At 39.9% G+C, this 18,815-nt stretch overlaps 1 protein-coding gene across 5 annotated transcripts in view; it reads left to right on the top strand.

The window, feature by feature from the left end:
* FRMD5 (FERM domain containing 5) overlaps window positions 1–18,815 on the top strand; it is a 410,954-nt gene that overhangs the window by 286,463 nt on the left and 105,676 nt on the right. The gene's annotated exons all lie outside the window — the stretch shown is intronic.

Here is an 18,815-nt window from a genome sequence, read left to right as displayed (position 1 = left end):
TGCACACAGATATTTGTAGCAGCTTTGTTCATAATTGCCAAAACTTAAAAGCAACCAAGATAGCCTTCATGAAGTGAGTGGATAAATAAACTGTGGTACAACCAGACAATGGAATATTCTTCAGTGCTGAAAAGAAATGAGCTAGCAAGGCATGAAAAGACATGAAGGAAACTTAAATGCATATTACTAAGTGAAAGAAGCCAATCTGAAAAGTCTACATACTGTATGATTCTAACTATATGACATTATGGAAAAGGCAAAACTACGAAGACAGTTAAAAAATCAGTGGTTGCCAGGAGTTAGCTGGATGGAGGGATGAAAAGTCAGAGCACAGAGGATTTTTAGGGCAGTGAAAATACTCTGTATGATACTATAATGATGGATACATGTCATTATACATTTTTTAAAATATTTATTTGGCCACGCTAGGTCTTAGTTGCGGCACGCAGGATCTTTGTTGCCGCATGGGGGATCTTTGCTGCAGCATGCAGGATCTTTAGTTGCGGCATGCGGGATCTAGTCCCCTGACCAGGAATGGAACCCGGGCCCCCTGCATTGGGAGCGCAGAGTCTTAACCACTGGACCACTAGGGAAGTCCCACATTGTCATTATACATTTGTACAAACCCATAGAATGTATAATGCCAACAGCTAACCCTAATGTAAACTATGGATTTTGGGTGATTGTGATGTATCAATGTAAGTTCATCAATTGTAACAGTGTACTAATCTGTTGGGGGTTGTTGATAATGGGTGAGTCTATGCTTGTTGGGGAGCAGGAGGTATTTGGGAAATCTCTGTATCTTCCTCTTAATTTTGCTGTGAATCTAAAACTGCTGTAAAAAAAAAAAAAGTTGTAAAAATCACCTGGTGAGCTTTAAAAAAAAGAACAATAGTGGTTCCTACTCAGACCTATGAAGTCAGAATCAATAGGAGATAGGGTTCAGCAAGCATGGGTATTTTATATGCTCCCTTGATGATTCCACTCTGTGGCTAGGTTTGGGCACCTGGGTTCTAAATCTGCATTGTACTAGCATCTAACCACTTGTGCGTATTTAAATTAAAATTAAATTAGACAAAAAATTCACTTTCTCAGTTGCATTAACCACATTTCAAGTGGCTTAGATAGTGCAGATGTGGAACATTTCCATTAACACTAAGTTCTATTGGCCAGCAGTAAAAAATCTAGAGCAACTCTATACAACAAATATTCTGAAAGGAGAAGTTCTCTTATTTCTAAAACTGTTGCATTCTGTTCTCTTAGTTAAAAAAAAAATCAAATTTCATCTAAGAAGAGGCTGAATAATAGTAGTTACTGTTTTATTTTAGTTTATAATAGTTATTTTCAGAGAGTCCTGTTCTCCCATCTCCTAGTAGAATCTTCTGTGAGCTTGTGAAAGAACACATTGGTTGAACAGTATTGTCCATTCTTTGTAAGTAGAGATACTTATATCAGAAGTTGAAGCAAGGTTTGTACCTGTGTGATAGGGAGCGGACTGAAACATCTCTCTTTTAAACTCTAAAAGTGTTTGGTGACATGTGTATATTAATGTCAACATTAAATTTAAATGAAAAATTAAGTAATTAATCTTACTATAATTTTATAATTATTTCTTTTAAGAATTCACAACTTCCTCTTCAAATAGACAATTGGTCATTCTCAGGTATGCCCAACCAAAATTGTATTGTTTCTGCTGCAGGGACAATTCTCAAGTCTGAAACTACACATCAAATTAAAACAAAACAAAAGCAAGGAAAACTGAGAAAAGCCTCCCATTAGAAGCCTGCTGAAAGAACAGTTTCAATTCTGATGTGACACTCATTTGTGGAGAATATTTGTAGTCTCTACTTCTAAATCCAAATTTATAACAGAAAACAAATATTCTACTCCCAGTAGTATTTTTTTTAATCAAAGACACATTGTCTTCAAGTAACTCATAGTTTAATGAACTTCTGTCTCTCTCATATTTCATCTTGTTGGGAGCTATGGGCAGTCAGGGTTTGGGTTTTGTCTATCACATGTTTTCTCCCTGGAAATCTAGTAATTGGAAGAAGGCTGCAGGGGGCTAGGACATGATAGTGTATTAGAGATTTCATTATCGAGCCATCCCCTGAAGAATATTGGAGTAGATCTCAAGTTTAGCAGAGCTAATACGTAAATGGAGATCAGAGAATGGGAGAATGGAGAACAGCTCAGTATCCTGTTTAAAATTATCAAGTATTCCCTCACTTGGTCGCCCCGATCATTCTTAAAGGTGAAGAGATTGTGTGTTTCTTATGGCAACAATTGTCTGGATTATAGTTCAAGAATTGTCAGTACTGAAGAGAGCTCCAAAGGTCCATTTTTGTCCTCACTGTGAATGTTTTGTCCTGGGAGGGTGTTTATAAGCCTGGTTTGGCAATAGGTTTTTGTGAATATCTATGCTTCAAACCCAAGCCAGGGCTCTGAAGCAGTGCTGGTCTGAGTGCAGAGAATGCAGCAGTGGCAGCAGCAGCAAGGACCTGTCCCAGGCACTCAGGGCTCATTTGTATGGATGCACTGATGCTCTGGGAGCTGCATACATCAAAGCTACTGCAGTCCCTATCATAGAGCCTCGTGGAAAACAGGATTGTTCTACAGCTTTGCTTTCCCATCAGAGTTCCACTTCATAATCTAACGCCCTTTAATTGGAGAGGATCTGGGACAAAGAGAGCTGAATGTACAAAGCAAAGAACAATTTAAGTACAGTGGTCAGAAGTAATTGACAGCTTAGGGTAAGATAAAGTCCCACAGTGGTAAAAATCATAGCATCTTAGCTCTGGCAGAGACCTTGAAAGGTCATACAGACCATCTTCCATTGCCTGTCTTCAAAACTGAAACCATTCCAGGTGGATAAGAACTGATTCTACGTTTTAGGCCTTCCAGAAAGAAAATTACACGGCTCCCTTTGGAACATGTTCTGATATATAATAGTACCTTTTTCACTGTAAGTTCATTCTTCATTGAACCCAAATCAGTCATGTTGCAGTTAAAATTGGTTTTTATTTGTTCATTCTTTAGTGGAGAGGTATAATGACTAGTCAGTATCCCTTATATAAAAGTCCCTGAAGATCCGCCATAGTTAAATTACCACTTCAACCTTCTTTTCAGTGACAGAAATCTGTTTCCTTACATATTTTACTATAGCCTATTTTTTTAGTCTCTTACTTATTATTACTTTCATCTTCTCCTTCAAGTTCTTCATGTCCGTCTTCGGTTGTAATATCTCAACTGGATCCAGTACTGTAGGAATATCTGACAAGTACTTAGTATAACGAGAAAATCACCTCATGATTCTTAAATACCAGAGGCTTTTGCTTTGCACAGTAGTGTGAGACTATAAAAAATGACCATGCAGGCTGAGACTGTATAGTGTGGTCTTAATAATCAGTGGGAAAATTATGATACATGAATGTGTGTCAAAACCTTTAAAACACTGTTCCTGTTGGTTATAAATGTATAGAGAAATAAAAAACATGGTCAAACTAATATTAGTGTACTGTAATTTAAAACATTAAGAATGTAAGTGTTTTATTTGTTTGTAAAAACTTATCCAGAGTAGTTCGAATAGTGCTTGCCTTCTTCTTGTCGTGTAACTTACCATGCTGGGCGCACATGCTTTCCATGCCTTGGCAATTTGTTAGACTCCTTCCTAAATTTGGATCAGCTTCAAACATTTTTCCCTTTGTGCTATCAATGTCATGAAATAGCTCCAAGAGTTCCTTTAATGTGAAGTTTTTTGCCAGCTTCACTTCCTCTGGGGCATCTTCTACTTTTCATCACAACCACTTTCCTCATTTATGTTGATTAGTTTGCCTTCCCTCAGTTCCTCTGGTGCATATCTAGTCTCTCGAATGGTAGCAGTGTCAACAATCCCACACTTAGCTCTTTCTGCTATAACTCTGTATACATTCCAGCATTATCACTTTTTTATTCTTTGCTGCACGTTCGTCTTTGTTGGCCAATTCTGGTTTTTTCCCATTATCAAGTTCATCACTGGGAGACAAGGAGACAACCCCACCGGACACTTTGTTATTTGTATTTGAACTTGAATAACAGGCCCACAGTGACCAATCACCAACAGACTTTGAAAGAAGAGATGTGATTTGTCACTGATCATGGTGCACATTTGTTATCTATGTTGTGATTTGTGAACTGAAGAGCTAGCAGTGAAATTTGTACCTTATGCTACTATCCCGTGGCAGCTGAAATTTAAACCCTGTTCTTAGAGGACTTGTGTTATTTAGCTAAACTATTATAACTGAAATTCTTGCATTTTAGAACCACACAAAATGACAATGGCCTTATTCAATTCCTACATCTACCCCCAGGTTGGTGCCAATGTTCTGGTTCCTGGTCAGTTTGTTATCCACTCTAATAACACTTAGGTCTTTTTCTGACACACAACCTTGCCAACTTCATCTTAGTGACATTTCTTTCTTCGCCAGGGGTACTGTTGATACATTAGGTCTTTCCTCTTTGATTTTATACTTTTGGTTTCCACTAGAGAGCACTCCTTCAGTCTCTAAAGTTTTTTGGAATACTGATTCCCCTCCCAAGTTTATTAGCGTTTGCAAATTAAATAAATACTTCCCCACTCATTAATGTGAATACTAATTATCCTCACAGAATGTCAGTTCCTTATTACCTCCCAGGTTGACCCAGCCAATTCAGAGTAATCCTTTTGGTCATACGGTTCAGTCAGTTCTGTTAGCTTAAGGCCAGTGGTTCCCAGATATGGTTCATCGTAGAGTTCTTCCAAGGAGCTTTACAAACAGCTTCCCAAGCCCTGTAAGGGACTGGTGAAGGGCCTGGGAATCTATATATTTGAATGCTCCCCTGTAATTAGCTAGGTTTGGTCTGTAATATAAACTATGTTTTCCTAGTTCTTAGTAACCTTATCATAGACTAGTAGAACTTTAGAACTGACAAATACATTAGAGATCAATTTTGTCAAACCTACTCATTTTATAAATGAGAAAAGTAAGACACAAAGATGCCAGACGACTTGGCCATGGTCTCAGAGTTACAGAGTGCAGACTAGAACCCATGTTTCCAGACTCTGAATCTAGTACTGTTTCTACCTAATTTCCATCAGTTGGGTCACAGTCAGAATCACTGACTATCATCTTCAAGCTCTGCTATGGCAATCTTTTTTTTTTTTTTTTCTGGTTATGAATGTATCTGTGCATTAACTTTTGAGGAGAGATGCTTAACTAAGGTTCTCTGTAGCAGATGGGACAGTGGTTGAGGCAAAGATTTTTGACGTAATAGGTGCTGTGGGCCCTGGAGAAGCTCTGGGAGCCTCAATTCAGTCCTGCTCTGGTGCTTACTCTCTGCCTGCTCTGTGTCTGCCCACTGGTGCCCAAGCTGCTGCCTCTGATGTGCTTAGATATCTGTTTGAGTTGTGCACAGCATTTGTTTCCAGAGGCTGTTTGTGTAACTACAGATACCGCCTGACAGGAGAGGAGGAAGGTAGGGTGGGGTGAGGATGTCCTATTCTGTGAAGCTTTCTCTATTTCCATCAGACATTCTTACAGCTAAACTAAGACTCTAGCCGTCAGGTTTGTTGACAGGGGAAAATGAGTCTGTCTGTAATTCTGAGAGAAGAACTAAGGAGTCAAGCATATATCCCTTTGATATGTTTTATGAGTTCATGAAAAATGAGTGAGGAATGCTGAGCAGAGTGTATGAACAGTTAATGTTTACATGCTGAGCCTGGCATGAAAGAAACAAAAACAGAATTTGTCTGCCTCCTAATCTCTCTGAGCTGCCCTGTCACAGGCAACGGTGTTTGAAATGCTAATGTGTCTAGTACCCATTTTAAAGGAGGAGGAGCTGCATAATCCTAGAAGCTGAAATCCAGGGGCTTCCTTATAAATTCTCCCACCTTCTCTCAAGCATGTGCTGCCCTCATCCCAGCCTCCCGCTAGGCCCCAGAGGATGAAAGGTAGTATTTCACTGAATCATGGCATTTTAGAGCTGGAAGAGGTATTAGCATTCTGTTTCAATTCCACATTCTTAGTTTTCTCCCCTGAGACCCCAAGTGGTCAACAAACTTGGCCACAGTCACACGGCTTGTTTGGAGCTGGGCTTGACTAGAGCTCAGGTCTCCTGATTCCCGGGCCAGTGTGGTTATGGCTGCATCATATTGCACATAAAAACATTTTCAGACTTCTTTTAATATGAAATCCTAGTGATTTGGCAATTGTGAATTTTGGTAGCTGTGACAGACTTTTAGAGGAGATGGGACTGCATTGTTATAGCTGGAGAAGTCAGATCAATACTTTTCTACTAAATAGAAGATAGAATTTGGAAAGTACTCAGTGTGGCTGGAATTGAGATAGTAGGTCCCTGCGAGTGGCTAGGAGATGGACCTGGGCTCCTTGCCTAAAACCAGGGGCCAGAAAAGAACTGTCCAGTTTCTGGTAAGGGACTACTCACTTGGTCCGGGGGCCCAAAGTTAGGCTACTTGCAAAGTGCACAAGCCGCAAGCCAAGGAAACTAATGTGAAAACTGGTCCAAGGACTGAAGACCAAAAACAAAAAAACCCAGCCATGCTCACAGCCTCTCCATTGAGATAACTTTTCAACTCAGGGCACCAGAAGGAGTCTCACAAAAGGCAGCTCTCACTGGAGATGAGCTCACAGAGAAAAACAAAACCCACTTGCAGACAGAACCAAGAACCTACAGATAATAGAGCAATGAAAGGAACTTTAACATAAGTCTGCTTAAAATGTCAGGAGGTAAAGGAAGAAAGTCTTTATGTGAACAGGACATTAGGAAGGATGTTCTTCATTAGCCAGCTGATTCTAGGCAGGGGTATTTACCTCAAAGGTAATGTTTCTGGGATTGATTTATAGGCAAATCACAGATTTGAACCCATTGAGTATTCCTTGGTGGTGGTGATTTTCCCCCTTTTAAATCATTTTTGCCTTTTCCTAGCTTCACCAGAAGTGATGAATAAACACCATTCAGCTTCTAAAAGCACGCCCGGCTTCCCTGAGAGTGGGTTCCCTGTATAGACTGCCATTGGGGTTGCTTGGTTCTTGGAAGAACCGGTTCTGTGGTGTCATCTCCTCCACATCCCTGGTGTGTTCCATCTCTGATTTATTCTGACATTTCCAGCTTAGTCAGTATTGCAGGCTGAAGCTATTAAGGTGGCAGACCCTACCTTCCACATTCTTTTACATGACTCAAGTTTCCAGAAAGTTCTTTTAAGAAACTGAGACAGTCCTATCTGGGCTACAGACTGGAACCATGAAGAATTATCCATGAGGACCTTTCATAGTAGCATACTCTTTTAAAAACATTAACAGGCCCTACTGAGAAGATGCAGAAAAGGTTCCATTACTTGTTTAAGTTATGGCTCACCCTGAAGACTGAGACCAAAATGTACAGAAAACACCTATTTTGATTATGTATAGATGCATCCGATCCCAGGTTAATGAGAAGGGAACAATCATCTTAAAAAGCTAGAAGATTTGAAAAAGAAACCGGGGGAAATTTAATTGGCAAGTGAATGCTCAGCTTTATCTTTCCAAGTAAAGGTTAGCATAAATTAATAAATATTTTTAACATCAAGTCATACACCCTGATAAAGAAACATTACCTTCTGTTCTTTGGGAACTCTATCAGCAGTCTATTTTAGGTAATAATTTTCTTTTTATTTTCTATTTTTTCTCTTAAAGCTTTTCAGTATAATTTGTGAAACGTCAAAGTGTTCTTTAAGAACTTCCTAGTCGGGTTCTTGAAGTCCCAGTTTTCCCCCAGTGAAGTATGAAAACTGAGTCCTCTGAACAGAAAGTAAAGTCTGCCGGCAGGTTCCCTGTCTGTATATAGAACCAGGTGTCTTCACCCCATTCTGTGAATCCTGTATAGTTCTCAGTAGTCCTGCAGTCTGCACACTATATTTAGATACCTGAAGTTTTCCATCACTTTCTAGTCCCTGACCTTGCCTAAGCAGAGACCAATTCAGTCTCAATTTGGTATTTTTAGCTGGTCACTACTTCAAGAGTTTCAAAATGGTATCTGTCAAAGACTTTCTTCATAACATTTCGTGAGGACCAGGGATAATATTACTGGGTTTTCCTGGAAGTGGTGCCTTTCCAGTGAAGCTTTGAAGTAAGATACCTTTAAAGGTCTTCCAGTGCTTCTTTTTCATTTTCTCCAAAGAAAAACCATCATGAGAAAAAAATAAAATAAAAAAAAATTAAAGGCTGTAGTGTCCTGGCTTCGTTCTACATGAAAGTGTTTAATTTTGCAATAAGTAAAAGCTTTTCTTCACTACTTTAAAATTCTTGCAATCCATGCTTTTTTTCTTTGAATTTTATTTATTTATTTTTTTAAACAGCAGGTTCTTATTAGTCGTCCATTTTATACATATTAGTGTATACATGTCAATCCCAATCTCCCAGTTCATCACACCACCACCCCCCTGCCACTTTCCCCCATCCATGCTTTCTTTCATGAGGTAGATTATATGGCATTTTATAAAGTTCTCTGACATCCTTATCAGATAATTTTTCTACTACTGTGAGATATTTTTCTCTTTCTTCTCCAGAATACAAGTTGATTCTAAGAGCTCACACAATCTTACTATTAATGTAGAAGATTGATATTCATTAAGACTTGTTGTATAAACCTTAGAATGAAAATATGATTTTTCCGCCTCTCTGTAGAAGTATTATTTTTTTTTTTGGCGTGTTGGGTCTTTGTTGCTGCGTGCGGGCTTTCTCTAGTTGCGGCGAGTGGGTGCTACTCTTCGTTGCAGTGCGCAGGCTTCTCATTGTGGTGACTTCTCTTGTTGCAGAGCACGGGATGTAGGCGCCCGGGCTTCAGTATTTGTGGCATGTGGGCTCAGTAGCTGTGGCTCACAGGCTTAGTGGCTCTGCGGCAGGTGGCATCTTCCCATATCAGGGATCGAACCTGTGTCCCCTGCATTGGCAGGTGGTTTCTTAACCACTGCACCACCAGGGAAGTCCCAGTAGAAGTATTTTTTTTTATTTTTATTTTTTACATTCCATATATATGTGTTAGCATATGGTATTTGTTTTTCCCTTTCTGACTTACTTCACTCTGTATGACAGACTCTAACTCCATCCACCTCACTACAAATAACTCAATTTCATTTGTTTTTATGGCTGAGTAATATTCCATTGTATATATGTCCCACATCTTCTTTATCCATTCATCTGTCGATGGACACATAGGTTGCTTCCATGTCCTGGCTACTGTAAATAGAGCTGCAATGAACATTGTAGTACATGACTCTTCGAATTATAGTTTTCTCAGGATATATGCCCAGTAGTGGGATTGCTGGGTCGTATGGTAGTTCTATTTTTAGTTTTTTAAGGAACCTCCATACTGTTCTCCATAGTGGCTGTATCAATTTACATTCCCACCAACAGTGCAAGAGGGTTCCCTTTTCTCCACACCCTCTCCAGCATTTATTGTTTGTAGATTTTTTGATGATGGCGATTCTGACTGGTGTGAGGTGATACCTCATTGTAGTTTTGATTTGCATTTCTCTAATGATTACTGATGTTGAGCATTCTTTCATGTGTTTGTTGGCAATCTGTATATCTTCTTTGGAGAAATGTCTATTTAGGTCTTCTGCCCATTTTTGGATTGGGTTGGGTTTTTTTTGATATTGAGCTGCATGAGCTGCTTGTAAATTTTGGAGATTGATCCTTTGTCAGTTGCTTCATTTGCAAATATTTTCTCCCATTCTGAGGGTTCTCTTTTCGTCTTGTTTATGGTTTCCTTTGCTGTGCAAAAGCTTTGAAGTTTCATTAGGTCCCATTTCTTTATTTTTGTTTTTATTTCCATTTCTGTAGGAGGTGGGTCAAAAAAGATCTTGCTGTGATTTATGTCATAGAGTGTTCTGCCTATGTTTTCCTCTAAGGGTTTGATGGTGTCTGGCCTTATATTTAGGTCATTAATCCATTTTAAGTTTATTTTTGTGTATGGTGTTAGGGAGTGTTCTAATTTCATTCTTTTACATGTACCTGTCCAGTTTTCCCAGCACCACTTATTGAAGAGGCTGTCTTTTCTCCATTGTATCTTCTTGCCTCCTTTATCAAAAATAAGGTGACCATTTGTGCATGGGTTTATCTCTGGCCTTATTATCCTGTTCCATTGATCTATATTTCTCTTTTTGTGCCGGTACCATACTGTCTTGATTACTATAGCTTTGTAGTATAGTCTGAATTCAGGGAGCCTGATTCCTCCACCTCCGTTTTTCTTTCTCAAGATTGCTTTGACTCTTCGGGGTCTTTTGTGTTTCCATACAAATTGTGAAATTTTTTGTTCTAGTTCTGTGAAAAATGCCATTGGTAGTTTCATAGGGATTGCATTGAATCTGTAGATTGCTTTGGGTAGTATAGTCATTTTCACAATGTTGAGTCTTCCAATCCAAGAACACAGTATATCTCTCCATCTGTTTGTGTCATCTTTAATTTCTTTCATCAGTGCCTTATAGTTTTCTACATACAGGTCTTTTGTCTCCTTAGGTAGGTTTATTCCTAGGTTTTTTATTCTTCTTGTTGCAGTGGTAAATGGGCGTGTTTCCTTAATTTCTCTTTCAGATTTTTCATCATTAGTGTATAGGAATGCAAGAGATTTCTGTACATTAATTTTGTATCCTGCTACTTTACCAAATTCATTGATTAGCTCTAGTAGTTTTCTGGTAGCATCTTTAGGATTCTCCATGTATAGTATCATGTCAGCTGCAAACAGTGACAGCTTTACTTCTTCTTTTCCTATTTGGATTCCTTTTATTTCTTTTTCTTCTCTAATTGCTGTGGCTAAAACTTCCAAAACTATGTTGAATACTAGTGGTAAGAGTGGGCAACCTTGTCTTGTTCCTGATCTTAGTGGAAATGGTTTCAGTTTTTCACCAGTGAGGACGATGTTCGCTGTGGGTTTGTCATATATGGCCTTCATTATGTTGAGGAAAGTTCCCTCTATGCCTACTTTCTGGAGGGTTTTTATCATAAATGGGTGTTGAATTTTGTCGAGAGCTTTTTCTGCATCTATTGAGATGAGCATATGGTTTTTCTCCTTCAATTTGTTAATACGGTGTATCACATTGACTGATTTGCGTATATTGAAGAATCCTTGTATTCCTGGGATAAACCCCACTTGATCATGGTGTGTGATCCTTTTAATGTACTGCTGGATTCTGTGTGCTAGTATTTTGTTGAGGATTTTTGCATCTATGTTCACCAGTGATAATGGCCTGTAGTTTTCTTTCTTTGTGACATCTTTGCTGGTTTTGGTATCAGAGTGATGGTGGCCTCGTAGAATGAGTTTGGGAGTGTTCCTCCCTCTGCTATATTTTGGAAGAGTTTGAGAAGGATAGGTGTTACCTCTTCTCTAAATGTTTGATAGAATTCTCCTGTGAAGCCATCTGGTCCTGGGCTTTTGTTTGTTGGAAGACTTTTGATCGCAGTTTCAATTTCAGTGCTTGTGATTGGTGTGTTCATATTTTCTATTTCTTCCTGGTTCAGTCTCGGCAGGTTGTGCATTTCTAAGAATTTGTCCATTTCTTCCAGGTTGTCCATTTTATTGGCATATAGTTACTTGTAGTGATCTATCATGATCCTTTGTATTTCTGCAGTGTCAGTTGTTACTTCTTTTTCATTTCTAATTCTATTGATTTGAGTCTTCTCCCTTTTTTTCTTGATGAGTCTGGCTAATGGTTTATCAATTTTCTTTATCTTCTCAAAGAACCAGCTTTTGGTTTTATTAATCTTTGCTATTTCCTTCGTTTCTTTTTCATTTATTTCTGATCTGATCTTTATGATTTCTTTCCTTCTGCTGACTTCCGTTCTTCTTTCTTTGATTGCTTTAGGTGTAAGTTTAGATTGTTTATTTGAGATGTTTTGTGTTTCTTAAGGTAGGATTGTATTGCTATAAACTTCCCTTTTAGAACTGCTTTTGCTGCATCCCATAGGTTTTGGGTCGTCATGTTTTCATCGTCATTTGTTTCTAGGTATGTGTTGATTTCCTCTTTGATTTCTTCAGTGATCTCTTGGTTATTAAGTAGTGTATTGTTTAGCCTCCATGTGTTTGTATTTTTTACAGATTTTTTCCTGTAATTGATATCTAGTCTCATAGTGTTGTGGTCAGAAAAGATACTTGATACAATTTCAATTTTCTTAAATTTACCAAGGCCTTGATTTGTGACCCAAGATATGATCTATCCTGGAGAATGTTCCATGAACACTAGAGAAGAAAGTGTATTCTGTTGTTTTTGGATGAAATGTCCTATAAATATCAATTAAGTCCATCTTGTTTAATGTATCATTTAAAGCTTGTGTTTCCTTATTTACTTTCATTTTGGATGATCTGTCCATTGGTGAAAGTGGGATGTTAAAGTCCCCTAGTATGATTGTGTTACTGTCAATTTCCCATTTTATGGCTGTTAGTATTTGCCTTATGTTTTGAGGTGCTCCTATGTTGGGTGCATAAATATTTACAACTGTTATATCTTCTTCTTGGATTGATCCCTTGATCGTTATGTAGTGTCCTTCTTTGTCTCTTGTAATAGTCTTTGTTTTAAAGTCTATTTTGTCTAATATGAGAATTGCTACTCCAGCTTTCTTTTGATTTCCATTTGCATGGAATATTTTTTTCTATCCCCTCACTTTCAGTCTGTATGTGTCCCTAGGTCTGAAGTGAGTGTCTTGTAGACAGCATATATACAGGTCTTGTTTTTGTATCCATTCAGCCAGTCTATGTCTTTGGGTTGGAGCATTTAATCCATTTACATTTAAGGTAATTATTGATATGTATGTTCCTATTACCATTTTCTTAATTGTTTTGGGTTTGTTATTGTAGGTCTTTTCCTTCTCTTTTGTTTCCTGCCTAGAGAAGTTCCTTTAGCATTTGTTGTAAAGCTGGTTTGGTGGTGCTGAATTCTCTTACCCTTTCTTTGTCTGTAAAGATTTTAATTTCTCCATCAAATCTGAATGAGATCCTTGCTGGGTAGAGTAATCTTGGTTGTACATTTTTCCCTTTCATCACTTTGAATATGTCCTGCTACTCCCTTCTAGCTTGCAGAGTTTCTGCATAAAGATCAGCTGTTAACCTTATGGGGCTTCCCTTGTATGTTATTTGTTGTCTTTCCCTTGCTGCTTTTAATATTTGTTCTTTGTATTTAATTTTTGATAGTTTGATTAATATGTGTCTTGACGTGTTTCTCCTTGGATTTATCCTGTATGGGAATCTCTGCGCTTCCTGGACTTGATTAACTACTTCCTTTGCCATATTAAGGAATTTTTCAACTATAATATCTTCCAGTATTTTCTCAGTCCCTTTCTTTTTCTCTTCTTCTTCTGGGACCCCTATAATTCGAATGTTGGTGCGTTTAATGTTGTCCCAGAGGTCTCCGAGGCTGTCCTCAATTCTTTTCATTCTTTTTTCTTTATTCTGCTCTGCAGTAGTTATTTCCGCTATTTTATCTTCCAGGTCACTTATCCATTCTTCTGCCTCAGTTATTCTGCTATTGATTCCTTCTAGAGAATTTTTTATTTCATTTATTGTGTTGTTCATCATTGTTTGTTTGCTTTTTAGTTCTTCTAGGTCCTTGTTAAATGTTTCTTGTATTTTCTCCATTCTATTTCCAAGATTTTGGGTCATCTTTACTATCATTATTCTGAATTCTTTTTCAGGTAGACTGCCTATTTCCTCTTCATTTGTTAGGTCTGGTGGGTTTTTACCTTGCTCCTTCATCTGCTATGTGTTTCACTGTCTTCTCATTTTGCTTAGCTTACTGTGTTTGGGGTCTCCTTTTTGCAGGCTGCAGGTTCGTAGTTCCCGTTGTTTTTGGTGTCTGTCCCCAGTGGCTAACGTTGGTTCAGTGGGTTGTGTAGGCTTCCTGGTGGAGGGGACTAGTGCCTTTGTTCTGGTGGATGAGGCTGGATCTTGTGTTTCTAGTGGGCATGTCCGCATCCGGTGGTTTGTTTTGGGGTGTCTGTGACCTTATTATGATTTTAGGCCGCCTCTTTGCTAATGGGTGGGGTTGTGTTCTTGTCTTGCTAGTTGTTTGGTATAGGGTGTCCAGCACTGTAGCTTGTTGGTCGTTGAGTGGAGCTGTGTCTTGACATTGAGGTGGAGATCTCTGGGAGATTTTCGCCATTTGATATTACGTGGTGCTGGGATGTCCCTGGTGGACCAATGTCCTGAACTCAGCTCTCCCACCTCAGAGGCACAGGACTGACACCCAAACAGAGCACCAAGACCCTGTCATCCACATGGCTCAGAATAAAAGGGAGAAATAAAGAAAGAAAAAAATAAAATAAAGGTTTTAAAATAAAATATAATTATTAAATATAAAAAAAATTTTTAAGGTAATAAAAAAAAAGATAGAAGAGAGCAACCAAATCAAAAAACAAATCCACCAATGATAAGAAGCGCTAAAAACTATACTAAAGAAAAACAAAAAACAAAACACGGACAGACCCCAAGGACAAATGGTAAAAGCAAAGCTATACAGAGAAAATCACACACAGAAGCATACACATACACACTCACAAAAAGAGAAAAAGGGACAAAAATATATATATCGTTCTTCCCAAAGTCCACTGCCTCAATTTGGGATGATTTGTTGTCTATTCAGGTATTCCACAGATGCAGGGTACATCAAGTTGATTGTGGAGATTTAATCCGCTGCTCCTGAGGCTGCTGGGAGAAATTTCCCTTTCTCTTCTTTGTTCGCACAGCTCCCGGGGTTCAGCTTTGGATTTGGACCCGCCTCTGCACGTAGGTCGCCTGAGGGTGTCTGTTCTTCGCTCAGACAGGACGGGGTTAAAGGAGCAGCTGATTAGGGGGCTCTGGCTCACTCAGGCCGGGGGGAGGGAGCGGTATGGATGCGTGGCGAACCTGCGTAGGCAGAGGCCTGTGTAACGTTTGCACCAGCCTGAGGCACGCTGTGTGTTCTCCCGGGGAAGTTGTCCCTGGATCACGGGACCCTGGCAGTGGTGGACTGCACAGGCTCCCAGGAGGGGAGGTGTGGATAGTGACCTGTGCTTGCACACAGGCTTCTTGGTGGCGGCAGCAGCAGCCTTAGCGTCCCATGCCTGTCTCTGGGGTCTGCGCTGATAGCCACGGCTCACGCCCGTCTCTGGAGCTCCTTTAAGCGGCGCTCTTAATCCCCTCTCCTTGCGCACCAGGAAACAAAGAGGCAAGAAAATGTCTCTTGCCTGTTCGGCAGCTCCAGACCTTTTCCCGAACTCCCTCCCGTCTAGCTGTGGCGCACTAGCCCCCTTCAGGCTGTGTTCACACAGCCAGCCCCAGTCCTCTCCCTGCGATCCGACCGAAGCCCTAGCCTCAGCTCCCAGCCCCCGCCCGCCCCGGCGGGTGAGCAGACAAGCCTCTCGGGCTGGTGAGTGCTGGTCGGCACCGATCCTCCGTGCGGGAATCTCTCCACTTTGCCCTCTGCACCCCCGTTGCTGCGCTCTCCTCCGTGGCTCCGAAGCTTCCCCCTTCCTCCACCCGTGATCTCCGCCCGTGAAGGGCCTTCCTCGTGTGTGGAAACCTTTCCTCCTTCACAGCTCCCTCCCACTGGTGCAGGTCCCATCCCTATTCTTTTGTCTTTGTTTTTTCTTTTTTCTTTCGCCCTACCCAAGTATGTGGGGAGTTTCTTGCCTTTTGGGAGGTCTGAGTTCTTCTGCCAGCATTCAGTAGGTGTTCTGTAGGGGTTGTTTAGATGTATTTTTGATGTATTTGTGGGGCGGAAGGTGATCTCTTCCATCTTACTCTTCCGCCATCTTGAAGCTCTATTCCCCTGTAGAAGTATTCTTAGGCAAGCCCTATCTTAATAAATGGAGCTTCCATCTATCCATCACCCCTCATGGTCCTTCTGTCACCAAGTCCTACCTATTTTACTTCCTAAAGAACTGTCAAATCCATCCACTTCTCATCTTTTGCCAGAGCCATTGAAAGAACCTCCTAACTAGACACCTTCTCATAATCTTGTTACTTTCTGATCACTCACAGTCTGATCCTGTCACTTCTTTGCTTAAAAACTCTTCAGTGGCTTTCTTTTGCTCTTTGGATAATATCTCAGATCCTTAACATTGTCTCCAAGGCTCTGCACCAGCTAACCTCTATCTCCTTTCCCACATCCACCCCGCTCGGGGGTCAACCATAGTCTTCCATTTTCTTGAATGTACCTCATTCCTTTTTGATTCATGGCCTTTGAAAAACTGTTCTTTATACTTGGAGGGCTCTTCTCCTCATTCCCCTTTCACTTGGGTATCTTCTATACTTCCTTCATATTAGAGCATTTCCTCAAAGACTTCCCTAAACCCCAGACTAAGGCAGATCTCCCTCATTATTTCTATCCTGTTGTCCCTGTAGTTTTCCATTATGAAACTTACATAGTAGATTTGAGGATTTGTAGACTTGTGGATTATTATTGTAAATTCAAAGACAGCGGAGGTTATACCATTTTGCTTATTATTCTATCTGCAGCCACAAGCGTAGTACCTGGCAGGGTAGGTGCTGAATAAATGTTTTGAATGACTAAATAAATTAATGCCTCTTACATATGGTATATAATGAATACATGAAATGAGCACCATCCACAACTATGGTTGGCCAGGGTCAACTCCAGCCCTAACTTTACTGAAACCCTTTCCTCCATTAAAATAGCGTGTATCAGGCTTCCCTGGTGGCGCAGTGGTTAAGAATCTGCCTGCCAATTCAGGGGACACAGGTTCGATCCTTGGTGCGGGAAGATCCTACATGCCGCGGAGCAGCTAAGCCCGTGCACCACAACTACTGTGCCTGTGCTCTAGAGCCTGCAAGCCACAACTACTGAGCACACGTGCCACAACTACTGAAGCCTGCTTGCCTAGAGCCCATGCTCTACAACAAGAGAAGCCACTGCAATGAGAAGCCCGCTCACCACAACAAAGAGGAGCCCCCGCTCGCCGCAACTAGAGAAAGCCCGCATGCAGCATCAAAGACCCAATGCAGCCATAAATAAATAAACAAGTAAATAAATTTTAAAAAATAAAATAAAATAACATATATCTTCATTCTCCTAGGATGCTTCCAACTGGGAACCAGTCTTAATATCAAGAAGACTCTGATTTCTGATATATGGTTTGGGTGTTTATGTTTTCAGTGATTACTTCATTTCACATGTAAGGGGGAAAATGATCAAGAGACTAGACGGCGTGTCAAAGTAGAACACCGTAAACCAGGGAGTATTGAGAGACAGCCAGGGCCAGGTTCTAACTGAGTGCTTTCTTGGCTCTGATCTTAAGGGACCAGAACAACTTCAGTGGTGGCAGAAAAGACATTAGGAAGTGAATACGGAAATGGTAAAGACTTAATAGGGGATATCGTGTTAGAGATAATGAGTTATTTTTACTAATACTAACTCTTCCTAAAGAGGGGCGCATATGTTTTTCTAATAACAATAATCTAAAGATTGGACCACTTACACCCAGCCAGCATTGTCCATTTTCTGAAGGAGTTCTGCACAAGTGGAAGAGAGAGCTCTCTGTTACAGGAGCTGAGATAGTTGAGATCCTAGTTATTCTTAAGCAGAGGTGGGTTTTATTGACTCAGAGAAGCACTTAACTGCTAAGTGTAGTGAATTAGCTTCGATATGGGGGGAAACATACTTTGTAGGGCCTAAATACCTTATTAAAAGCAATATGATACTACATAAAAAGAATAAACAAGTTTCTTGGGAAATCATGGTTATAACCAACTAAATTTATAGACTAGTATTTCAAAGTGGCAACTGGAGGAATTCAAATAGAACATCGGAGATTCTGGGCAGTGCATTGGACTTGGAATTCAATCATAATCTGTTATTTCCTGTTCCCTTACCCTAAATACTAAATACTCTGTTCTCCAATTGGAGATTGGTTTTGTTCTTCAAGTCTTAATTTTCACATCATTGCCCAACACCTGTGTTGTTGTTGTTGAATAAGAAATATTCTGCCTTATCTCACTATTTTATCATTCTGGGGTACTTTCCAGGCTTACCTAACATTTGTGAAAAACAGTGGGTAAAAGTAAGCAGAGATCACTCCAGAAATTCTTAATGAAACAGAAAATATACAAAAATATTCAGAGCATCTGCACTAATGCCTCATGACAATCCATTTGGACTTTCGGGGCTGGAGAGAAAGAAATTACCCGACAGTTTTGTGTATAACCACCTAGGTTTCTTTCTGGTCAGTAATGGTGATGTTTCCAGATTTGCTATCTCCTCCCCTGACCCCTGCCCCAATCCATGTGGAGTAAACTATTTTGAATCTGGAAGGAGGGTGCCTCTTTTAAGCCATGGAAGGCTGAGTTTAAGTCCCAGTACCTTGACTTTAGTGTCTATCCCTTCTCCTAGGAATGGAATCCAAATCATTATGGGTCAGTATATACCTAGAAAAGCCCAGGATTATAGAAGCTGCATGAACATGCCATGGGAAGCAAATTGAACCCTTTGTGTAAGCAGTTTCTACAGTGCCAGAAATAGAATGTGTTGCCCTCAAAAGTACAGGCTTATTTATTGGCAATTTAGGGAACAGTACTTTGCCAATACAGTTTCATATTCCTTTAAGCAAACTTCACATGTAAAAACTATGTTTATTCAATAGTGAGGGCTAAAGAACTTTTTGTTTTAAAGGCTTTTTTTTAAAGTTGGTCCATGTTTCATCTAAAAACCAAACTTCCTGGTGTAGTTTTTAAAGCCTTTTTATTATCAAATAAAACACAGACATGGAAGACCATGTAAACCAAATGTATGGCTTAATACATTATTATAAGGTGAA

The sequence above is a fragment of the Balaenoptera physalus genome (assembly GCF_965194825.1).
Source record: "Balaenoptera physalus genome assembly, chromosome: 2".
NCBI lineage: Eukaryota > Metazoa > Chordata > Mammalia > Artiodactyla > Balaenopteridae > Balaenoptera > Balaenoptera physalus.
The sequence above is the reverse complement of the archived record's forward strand: the minus strand, read 5'-3'. Positions and strand labels throughout refer to the sequence as shown.